The sequence below is a fragment of the Octopus bimaculoides genome, chromosome 6, assembly GCF_046866305.1.
Source record: "Octopus bimaculoides isolate indiv1 chromosome 6, ASM4686630v1, whole genome shotgun sequence".
NCBI classification, from domain to species: Eukaryota; Metazoa; Mollusca; class Cephalopoda; order Octopoda; family Octopodidae; genus Octopus; species Octopus bimaculoides.
In genome coordinates this window covers 94,301,660-94,314,159 of record NC_142933.1, presented here as the reverse complement: position 1 = coordinate 94,314,159, position 12,500 = coordinate 94,301,660, and the positions used below count along the sequence as shown (strand labels likewise).

Genomic DNA, 12,500 nt, shown 5'->3' with positions numbered 1-12,500 from the left:
AGACCGGGCGTTGTGAGTGTTTATTGAGCGAAAGCACCTAAAGCTCCACGAGGCTCCGGCAGGGGATGGTGGCGAACCCTGCTGTACTCTTCCACCACAAATTTCTCTCACTCTTACTTCCTAATTCTGTTGAGCCTGTAATTCAAAGGGTCAGCCTTGTCACACTGTGTCACGCTGAATATCCGCGAGAACTACGTTAAGGGTACACGTGTCTGTGGAGTGCTCAGTCACTTGCACGTTAATTTCACGAGCAGGCTGTTCCGTGGATCGGATCGATTGGAACCCTCGACGTCGTAAGCGATGGAGTGCTACAAAAAAAAACAAAAAGAATATGTTAGTGGTTCTCAGCTGGGGATCTACATGACCTTTTGGGATCCATATAAGATTTTGTTGTTAAAACTTATGTGCAACAAATTGGTTATGCTTCGACAATACACAAAATATTTTAACCAGATTTCAAATGCAATTCTTAATATTTAATTATTAAAATATATGATTTTTTAAAACATCGAATGGTTATGAAGGTCTATCCGAGTCAAAGGGATCCATAGGTAAAAAATGGTTGAGAACCACTGGATTATGTTGACAAATGTAGTCTCTCTATGTTTTAGACTGTAATGTGCGATTTTTAGGAAAATGTGGCAGCTATTTTTCACAGATCTAGCGACCATGTAGGCGTTCCTCTTTACGGTGATATATTCTCTCTTTCGTTATTTCTCTCTTCCCTTTTCTCTTCTTCTCTATTCCCAACTTTCTCTTCCTCCCCTTCTCTCTCTTCCTCTCCAGCATATCTTCTTTCCCATTCTTGTTCGTATTTTGGAGAAGAAAGCATATTTCAACGTTCTTCAAGCGTTTCGTTCACTTTATCTTACACATCTTTTCCTCGCAACTGGACGGACGCGTTAATTCTCGTAGCTTTTTATTTTTTTTTCCCATAACTGTAACAATACACGTTTGCACACACACGCGCACACACACACACACACACACACACACACACACACACACACACACACACACACACACACACACACACACACACACGTAGAACAAAAAATATCTGCTTCTCACTGAAACAACATCTCCAGAGATTTTACTTCTCTTCTTGAAAGCTGCAACTCATAGATTACTTTATTTTCGTCGAGTAAAGGATAAATGGATCCAATACAACTCGCTCGATAAAATTGCGCCGCTTATTCATTAGTCATTACGAATAGGACAGAGAGCTGGCAAGATCGTTAGCGCGTTGGACAAAATGCTTACCAGCATTCCTTCCGGTGCTTTACGTTCTGAGTTCAAATTCTGCTGAAGTCGACTTTGTCGTTCATCCTTTCCAGTACCAGTTGAGCACTAAGGTCGATGTAATCGACTTACTCCCTCCTTGTGCAAAAAAAAAAAAAAAAAAGAAACAGATTATTCATTATGAAAAATGTACCGGTGGTACAATTAGTTCTTTCTGGTTACCCTGTGAGTCGAATTTGATACACGGAAATTGTGCAGGAACCCATACATACATACATACATACATACATACATACGTATATATATATATATATATATATATATAAGTATGTATGTATGTATGTGTGGATATATGTATGTATATGTGTATGTAGTATGTGTGTATGTATGTTTGTAATACGACAGGTTCCTGCACAATCTCCGTTTATCACATTTAACTAACAAGGTAAGCATGTCATGTCCAAAAGAAAGAAAGAAAGAAAGAAAGAAAAACAACTGAGATTAATGAAATTAAAACAAAACTTGACATTGAAGTGATGCAGCGTAAACTGAGTTGATGAGTGGTGGTGGTGGTGGTGGCAGTGGTCATCGTCGTCGTCGTCGCCGTGGTACTAATAGAAGCTGGGCTTGTGGTAGTGATCTAGCGGTGACCGACATAGTCATGCTTTGTGATGGTGGCGGTGGCGGTGGCAGTGGCCGTGGTGGTGGTGGTGGTGATTGTCGTCGTCGTCGTAGTAGTAGTAGTAGTAGTAACGTGCTGATATTTGATTAACCTCAGGTCAATTCTGATCAAACAGACCTTATGATCAAAAGCATTCCAGTTATAACCATTTCGTCTTTCTAATGATATCTTGCATTGCATTATCTAATTTTGTGTTTTTCAGCCCTACACCCCTATTCCCTACACCCCTATTTCCTATACCCCTAAAAAATGTTTGATTAATGTTTGCACCCCTTCGAAAGTTATATCACATTTAATGACGAAACATCAATTTCTTAATGACAAATCTATAATACATTAAAAATCAGTTTGAATCTTACTTGCTTGCTTGCAATGTTACCCAACCAAACTGGAGCATAATGAGAAAATACTATGAATTAAGTTTACCCTGAAATGTTAATACGAACGGAATGAAACAAGTTTCGCGTAAATAGGAGCAATAGTTATTGAGATATTCGGGGTTTGAGGGTAAAAATACTCAAAACGGTGCATAATGGGAAAATGTTCCGAATTTAACTTCATCCTGAAAAGGAAGAAACTGTAACCTCTCGATGTCATATTCATTGAAAGCATACGAAATTACCTGGAAAAGAAAAAAATCCACGAAGCAAAACTCCGTTGCTGGGAAACTCAGAGCTTCCCGGTGACCCAACGGGTCACGCGTAGTCTAGTTTGTTATATTATTAGTTTGTTATATTATTAGAGAGCTGACAGAACCGTTATGGCGCCGGAATAAATGCTCAGCGGCATTTCTTCTGGCTTTACTTCCTGAGTTCAAATTCCACTGAGGTCGACTTTGCTTTCAAACTTCCGGCATCAATAAATTAAGTACCAGTTCATCACTGGAGTCGATCTAATCGATTAGACCCCTCCCCGAAAATTTCAAGTCTTGTGCCTATAATAGAAAGAATTATTATTTTTATTATTTAAATGATCCACATATATTACTGTGGGGGAACAGATTGTGGGTGAAAAAAAAAAGCAACAACAGCCACGAACTCTGGACTTCATTGTTTAAATGGTTAGAAGCAAAATGAGTTTCTATTAATAAGATATCGGTCAGCTAAAACATCTAACCAAAGGAGAGCCAGACACACCGTGTTAGCATATAAGACTGAACCAAATAAGATTAACCTCATTATCATAACAAAAAAGTAATAAATGGGCTTGTAACCTCTGCATGCCTCTGTCTCAATTAATTTTGAAAATAACGAAAAATTTAGTTGAGTACGTAGATTTTCGTATTTATTCTTAATACGTTCCGACAGATTCGAACGTGAATAGAATAATCACTGCTGTGTTTCGTCACAGGAGAACTACTTCTCCTTTTCGACGAATGTGCGGTCATCACACACAAAGGATCCCGAGATACCCGGTGTTTCGACATCGATGTGTCTCGTCAGTCAGAAGCATCCAACGAACCAAGGAATCAAACAAGAGTATCAGTCCTTGTCTATAAATTCATCGACCAAATGGCTGATCCGTGCTGATATTTGCGAACCAATAATAAATCGTTATATGCACTGTGAGTATCTATAGTCAAAAACAATAATTTGCATTGTCATTCTTCATACGTTCCGGCATATTCGAAAGTTGGTGTTTGGAACGTAAATTAACGCGAAATTTTGATGTGAGGGTTTAACTTATAACATTTTAAAATATGAAGTCTGTCGCATAGAACCAAGCGCAGTTACAGGCGGGTTGACATTAAATGAATTAAGTCATTTATGTCTATGAAGCCTCTTTTATTTATGCTATGTTTAGATAATAAACCAAATATCAAAGGTTCGTCTTTGATTAGATATTTGTTTCTTATTGACAATGATATTGAAAATAGATTTCTATATTCCCCTGTTGTCATTTGACCAGATTCTGTAGATATTATTTATAAAGGAAGAGTTGAGAATCCTTTATCATAAATACAGGAGCAACAGCGGTGGTAAAAAAAAAATAGTGGAACTCATTTAGAGCGAGCGAAGAAGCTACAAGAATGACAGAGCTGATGTCAAGTGAAAGTGGACTGGTATAATGGAACAGCATGAAGTCAGCAGGTACAAAATTTATATAAAAGAAAGGGAGCATAACTTTATATACGTTCGGACAAGTAAAAGATAAAACTACCTCTTCTATCGAGAAAAAAGTGGAACAAAATACCCTACCTCATACACACACACACAAACATGTATGTATGTACTCTTTCTTTATGCGAAGGAACATGTTCAACTTTGAAACAAGAAACTTGACAGCTGGTGAAATGACATAAAAAGGAAAAGAAAAAAGCCCTCCTCCCTGGGGTCTAAAAACGAACATTTGATGACAGTTAAGTCAGAATGAGCGGTAAAGTTTGATAAGAAATTTTAGCTGTTGAAGTTGAACATTTCAGGACTAAAACGACCCCCACCTCTCTCTCTCTCTCTCTCTCTCTCTCTCTCTCTCTCTCTCTCTCTCTCTCTCTCTCTCTCTCTCTCTCTCTCTCTCTCTTCTTTTTTCGACTGACACTGAAATGAGGAAACCACATTTAACGAATTTTCGCTGAAGACGATTATCAAATTATTCGTGAATATAAAGATTTTATTATCATTTCTTTTCTGTAATATCCCGTTGAACGCTGTCTTTTAAAGGCCGCAGTAGTTTCATGCATATTTCACATAGCACCTCTTTTATAAAACAAATGTTCCTTGTTACAGGCATTTTAAGAGAAATTTCACACTACTTATCCTAATTGCACATTCACCAACATCCCAACACAAATTTAAAATATCCGAAATATTTTGTTGATCTCCTTTATTTAATTAGCAAGATGAGAAAACATTGACGGATAAAGAGCTTAGAAAATGTAACTGATATAAATAGCAAATAAATACAGAAAACTGAAGGCCAGTCGTAACTATCGACCTATCTCTCTCTTCAGATTCTAGTGCATAACAACTATATAATTTTATATTGATTTTAACATAAAAGTGGCAAAAATGGATGTCGACATATCTTTGTACAACAGCAAAAGGTAATGGCTTTGAGCACTGCTTTTTGGTTAAGTTTAGTTCTGTCACGAGTCCATGAACTCTTAAAGCCGGATATTAACCCTATTTATACGGCGTATTTGTGGTAGATACTACAACACCCTTCACTTTTGAACGGGACGTCGATCTATTGCACGTTTAAATTCCCCAGATATTGCTGCAACTCGTTTACAGCTGAGTAAACTAGAGCAACTTGAAATGATGCTTCTTGCTGAAGAGTACAACGCATCCCCTGGCCCGAGAATCGAAACCGCGATTGTAAGATCGTGAGTGCAACGTCCTAACCACTAGGCCCTTCATGTTCCCTTGGGCTACCAAACTGAAAATGAAGAGCTATATAATAGCAACCACACAAATACAAACACATACACTCGCACACAAACACACACACACACATATCTGTAAAGTGTGAGTTTGAATTTCTTGACAAGGAGTCATAATTGTTTTTTAAATCATTAAATTTAGCTGACGAAAGCTCTTCGCATACAAACCTCTTTCTTGGATAAGATATATTAAGTGTTAACATAAGAATGGTATATCTTTTCCAGGTTTATTGTGATCTAATGGTTCAAAACAAAGAAATCTATTTTCTGTTAGCATAGTAAATAGAAAAAACCTTCGAAAGGGATGTGAAACTCGAACATTTACTACTGTTCCAGATAAGGAAATTATTTGGTTTCTTTATATTTGTTTCGTATGAATATCAGAACAAAATAGATAATCACTCACATTGCAAATTGATTAGAGAATGGCATTGGCTATGATTGCGATTCTCTTTTCTGCATTTCGGCATGTTTATGATTCTGAAGGGAAAAACAACTTATAACAGAAGATCGTTTATTTAAGCTGTTTTAATGGCGTTCTTAAAAAGAAATAATCTTTGTAGGTTGAAAGAAGTCGATTGACTAATGCTGTAAGATATTTTTTAAATAGTGTTGAAATTTAACCAGCAATTTCTAAAGCGTTGTATTGTTGATAGGAAATATAAATGCTATACTAGAGATTGGTTTGGTTTTTTTTTTTCTTTATGATATAAAATTTATCAGTTGATGAAAAAAAAAAAAAGCTTTGTAAAAAACAAGATTATTCTTGTTCGTCTTGATGGTTTCTTAAAAATGTATGAGTCCTGAAAATATTTCCGGATGTTATAACGTTTATACATTTCCATTTAAAAAAAAAATTGACAAATAAAATCGTTTCGACTGAGACACAGAATCGGTTTACAACGAGTAAAACGGCTTATAACGGTGTTTATCACAAATTTTAATAATACTAAGAGCGTATTTTACTTTGTAGGTATGTTTCAAGAAAATTAAAAATTGCTTCTCGTGTTTTTGAAATATTTCTAAAACTAGTTAATTGGTGATAATAGGTGTCTTCTATTTACTTCAATGTATAAGCCATTTCGACCTAATTTTCAAACTGACGAAGATGGTTGTCGTCTCACAAACGTCATTGAAGAGAACAATTATATTTGATCTAAATCTTAGAACGAGAAACATGCAGCAACAGTACCATAGAGTAGAGTTTGTTTGCCAACGTAAAGCGGCAGTCCTGATTAAAACCAATGTTGCTGTTATCTAGCCCCAGGAAAACATCGTCTCTAACTGGCTATCGATGCACTAACTTCGTCGTTATATTTTCGAACAAGGGAACTGGTATCCCCGCACTACTCAAAGCAATATCTGTGTACCAATGGTTTCTGGGTTATTCCTCTTCATCAGCATAGAATAATCGCTTGACTACATTGGTTCTAATCAATACTGCCACTTTACTAATTATATTTGAATTTCCACAAAAGTAACGAGTCTAGTTAGGCAACAAACACGAAAATAGTAGTGAAATCCAAGGCGGCGAATTGGCAAATTCGTTAGCATGCCGGGCAAAATGCTTAGCAGCATTAATTCTAGTTTTATGTTCTGGGTTTTAAATTATGCTGAGGTCGACTTTGCATTTCATCCTCTCGGAATCGGTAACATAGGTACCAGTTGAGCACTGGGGTCAATGTAATCGATTTACACTCTCCTCCGAAATTATTGTCCTTGTGCCAAAATTTTGAACCCAATATAAGTGAAATCCCTTTCTTTCTTTCTTTCCATTTGAAAGCAATAACCAGCCTACTTGTGAATGCTTAGGTGCTGTAATGGAGTCTTATATATTGTGGATACTTACGCGTTGTTATGGAGTCTTATGCATTGTGAATACTTAGGTGCTGTAATGAATGAAGACTTTTATGTATTGTGGATACTTAGGCGTTGTAATGAAGTCTTATGTATTTATTTAAATGGAAAACTGCTTTGATATTTAAAAACATTAACAACTTAGATTTGATTCTTTCCGAGTTTGTTTACTTCATTTATACATCGAGAAAGTCACCCACATTGCCTTCGCATTAAAACATAAACATGAAAAAAATCTTCACATACAGATTTCCGACTGGAAGTTAATCGTCGTTATACAAGAGGGCAAATAAAAATGAAAATGTTTGGTAATCAAAAAGGAAGTGTTTTGAGTTTACTAAAACAGAATGATTGTTTCCAAAGAGGACCAAAATAACCACAACTGGAAATAATCACTTCACATTCTTCAAAAGAGGAGTGAAAAATAAAATATGCGTGTGGACCACTTGAAGTTGGCAGCCTGATCACCAGGATATTTCCTCTGGTGCTACAAAGGATGGGAAAGAATTAACGGAATCTATTTGTCCATGTTTTTAAGCAAACCATTGTACAATATCGTTCATTGACTTAGTGATTTTTTCATCACTACTTTGGCAGATGTGGTGATGTCTGCGCTTAGCTGATGAAGTCAAAGAATTAGGAATGTTTGTGTCCTTCACACAAACACTTCTAATTCTGCTAATGTATGTGTGTGTTTACATATGTGTGTGAATATATATATATGTATATAACTGAGAATGTGTGCTGTCTGTCTGTCTATCTGCATGTACGTATGTGTGCATCATTAAACCTTGAGAACTACCCAATCGATTTCATTCAAATTTTACGCATATACTACTTAGGGACCATGGAGTGTCATGGGTCAAAAAAATCTTCAGCTTCTTGCCTAATGCGAGCCCGGAGTAATCTCTTAGACTGTTTCGGTATTACGCGTCAAAAGGGAAACAATAATGTTTCTATTGTAATGTGAGTTAATAGTTTCACTATTAATAGTGAAATTATTATATATGTATGCTTGTATATATGTGTATATATATGTGTGTACATATATATATATGTATACATATATATATGTATATATATATATATATATATATATATATATATATATATATATATATATATATATATATATATATATATATATATACATATATATATATATACATATATGTATATATATACATATATATTTATATATATATATATATATATATATATATATATATATATATATATATATATATGTATGTATATATATATATATATATATATATATATATATATATATATATATATATATATATATATATATATATATATATATATATATATATATATATATGTATGTATATATATATATATATATATATATATATATATATATATATATATATATATATATATATATATATATATATATACATATATATGTATGTATGTATGTTTCAGTCATTAGACTGCGGCCATCTCCTTAAAGAATTTATCGAACAAATTGATCAAGTACTTATTTCTAAGGTTTGTCTGTCTGTCTATCTATCTATCTATCTATCTATCTATCTATCTATCTATCTATCTATCTATATAATCTATCTATCTATCTATTTATCTATCTATCTATCTATCTATCTAATCTATCTATCAATTTATCTTTCTATCGCTTTCTCTCTATGTGTCTGTCTGTGCTTGCGTGCACGTATGTATTTAGAGCATGGTTGATGAGTTAAGAAGTTTGCTGCACGATCAAGATATCCTAAGTTCGTTTCCTCACTGTACATACCGGGTAAATGCTTCAGCTATAGCCTGGAATCGATCCATGTCCTGTGAGAGAATTTGGATGGACGGAAAAGGCGTAGAAGTCAATCGGATGGACTTCACCTACTATTTAAAAGTTCAGCCAAGTCGCACTATGTCACGCTGATTTCTTCTTGGAAATTATGTTAAGGGGACACATCTGTGGACTACTCATGTTACACACACACACACACACACACACATACATACTATCTCTCCCTTTCTCATTCTCTCTGCTACAGCAATAATATAAACCGGCTGAAAATCAAAATCAGTTGAGCTTCTTAAAGTACATCTCGTCTAATTATCTCTATCCTTCCCTCACACCTCTCACTTCTTTATCACAACCTTCACCCACCCCTCCGTAACATTCATAACCTCTCCCGGTCTCACTAACTGCCCCTTCTCAGTGATTCCAATGATCCCTCTTCTCCTCTGCTGACGTTTATGCTGCCAGCCGCCCCCGGACTAACGCAGGCAGTTGATTTTGGGTTGTTTGGACAATTGAATTGGATACAATCGCCATTATAGTGAGGCATTTTCAGGACAATGAAGAATATTTTCATACATTTTGATAGCAGTTTTCTGACATACAAACTTACTTATACACACGTATACACACACATACACACACACACACACATTAATTATTACACCAGAGGATCTGCTTAGCTAGGAAACATATGTAGCCTGAATTTTACATACTCTCTCTCTTAATTTGGATATATATACTCATATGTATATAGGGAAATATATATATATATATATATATATATATATATATATATATATATATATATATATATATAATCCAAATAAGAAAGCAAAAAAAGATTTTAACACATTTTTAATTATCAATTACAATTGTTTCTGTATCAATTCTTCTTTCAATGCCAGCTCCATGTAAAAGTTTCAATTGAAAATCTGCGTAATATCTGCGGTTTTAAACATTAATGGTACTTCCTCAAACGTACATCGAAGGTGCGCTCTTACATTGTGCGTCTGCCAGACTTTTTTGAAATAATTGACAATATTCCACTACAAATATAGACTACATGCCTGACCAAAAGAAATCAAAATTGATTTCAAATTTTGACGAAAAGCCAGAAATTTCGAGGGAGGGAGTAAGTCGATTACATCGACCCTAGTGTTCAACTCGTAACCACTTCATCGATCCCGAAAAGATGAAAAATAAAGTCGACCTCGGTGGAATTTGAACTCAGAACATGTAGACGGACGAAATGCCGTTAAGTATTTTGCCCGGTGTGCTAATGATTCGGCCAGCTCGGCCGCCTTTTTGTTGGAAGACATCAGTATTATCATACACTTCAAGGCGGTGAGCTGGCAGAATCGTTAGCAGGCAATCGTTGGTAGTATTTCTTCCGGATTTATGTTCTGAATTCAAATTCCCCCCGAGATCGACTTTGCCTTTCATCCTTTCTGGATCGACGAAATAAATACCAGTTGAGCACTAGGGTCAACGTACTCGACCCGCCTTACTCCCCTAAAATTTCTGGCCTTGTGCTTATAGTAGAAATGAATATTATCACACGGTTATAAAGTTGATTAAAGAGAACGTTTTGCTCTGAGAAATATATTGTACAAGAATAACTTAATGTTTCGTTAGAGCTACGCAGCTTACCTTTTGACGCTATTCCTTTCGTTACACCAGTTTCAACAATCCTTTAAAGACTGGTATTCAAATAATAACATGCCTACCGTATTTCAAACTGAACCTCATGGTGGTAGATTAGTCGGAGGCAAACATTATTTACATGCCAGAGAAGGCCATTTGATGGCGTTTCATGAATAGTTGTATCTATATGTATATTCTTTGATAAAAAGAATAAAAAAAGAAAAGCAGTTGATATCCTTAATTGAAATTACTATACACAATAATAGCTATGATCGCAAAAACAAACACGCCAAATATTTACAATTACCAGGATTCACGCAGCTTTGAGGTGTTTGACATTCTCCCCTGCAAACTTTATCTTGTTTATATTTCGTCTTCATAATATTTATAAGCAAAGTGGTTGAGAAACGTCTTTTCCGCTCCTGAACAAGCTTAGTAGATGTAAAGTAATAAATATAGAAAGCGATGTTTTCAAACGAAATTTACGTATTTTACAAGAAATCCTCATATAAGCAGATCTCTCTCTCTCTCTCTCTCTCTCTCTCTCTCTCTCTCTCTCTCTCTCTCTCTCTCTCTCTCTCTCTCTCTCTCTCTCTCTCTCTCTCTCTCTCTCTCTCTCTCTCTCTCTCTCTCTCTTTCTCTCTCTTTGCCAGCCAGTGGTCGATCACGAAGTAAATCCCTAATTCATTTAAAGAGTTCGGTTTCCAATCTAAATCGTCAAGACTACTTAACCTAATATATATCTTTTTGAAAGCTTTCACCTTAGTTTTTAGCTTTATTTATTTATTTATTTATTTATTTATTTATTTATTTTACTGGAGCTATAAAATAGAAATATAGTATCTGGAATCTGGAGTCGGGCCAAGAATGTCAATAGAACAGCGGATTAATTACAAAAGATAGGAAAACAACCTAACAGCTAATCTGCCGATACCGGTATTTAAAGATTTACAACATTTTAGTGGTGCGAAATATAACAACATGAACTCCAATTAAACAACGAAATGTAATTGTATATTGTCTATAAAAATCATATATGCATCACGTCAGTTATTAAGTTTGGGAACTAAAATAACGGATCAAATTTAATTTATCGCGCTGAAACGCGGTGGTGAATTAGCCGGGTTGTTAAAGTGTTGGTTAAAACATTTTATAGAGAGAGACGCTGAGTTCAAACCCCGCTGGGTCTCGAGTTTCTTTTCATTTTTTTTTTTCTTGCTTTACATCCTTTCAAGCTCGATTCGATAACGACATACCAACTTATGGTGGTTGGTTGATGGAATTGTTAGGACGTCGGATCGAATTTCATCAGTTTTTGTTCAGACTCCTTGGCCTTGTTTGGGTGGTACACGTCCGTCGCCCCGTTTAACACCACTACCTGCTCTGTTGGAATTTATTCTGTTGCAAGCATTCAAGTCAGGTTTCCGGTTTAAGGGTTCCCTCTTCTCCAACTAGTCTCGAATGTCCTCTAAAGAGACCTTGGGCACTGCTTTCCTTACCGACTAAACGATAAAAATATAGTAGTAGTAGTAGTAGTAGTAGTAGTAGTGGTGGTGGTGGTGGTGGTGGTGGTGGTGGTGGTGGTGGTGGTGGTGGTGGTGGTGGTAGTAGTAGTAGTATTAGTAGTAGTAGTAGTAGTAGTAGTTGCAGTAGTAGTAGATAGGGTCGACTGATCGACCTTTCGTAATCTGAAGTATCCACCAATATGAACTGGTCAAGTGGAAGAATATTGCGCAGCTGAAGAACTTGGGAATAGGAACGTTCAAGCTTCTTTCCACCCTCGTGGCATTACTTTCTATAATATGGAACGAAAGGGAAAGAACCAATACAAAAAAATCTGGAAGGTACGAGCTAAAGAAGAGCTTCAATATAGCCGCACATTATGTAGAAAATGGCAGCGAAAATGA

At 35.6% G+C, this 12,500-nt stretch overlaps 1 long non-coding RNA gene across 1 annotated transcript in view; it reads right to left on the bottom strand.

Annotated features, from left to right (window-relative positions):
• Positions 1 to 12,500, bottom strand: part of LOC106883828 (uncharacterized) — a 56,889-nt gene that overhangs the window by 34,803 nt on the left and 9,586 nt on the right. Inside the window, exon 2 of the long non-coding RNA XR_001411164.3 lies at positions 1,264 to 1,380. This is a non-coding gene — a long non-coding RNA (uncharacterized LOC106883828). The remainder of the gene's footprint in view (positions 1 to 1,263; positions 1,381 to 12,500) is intronic.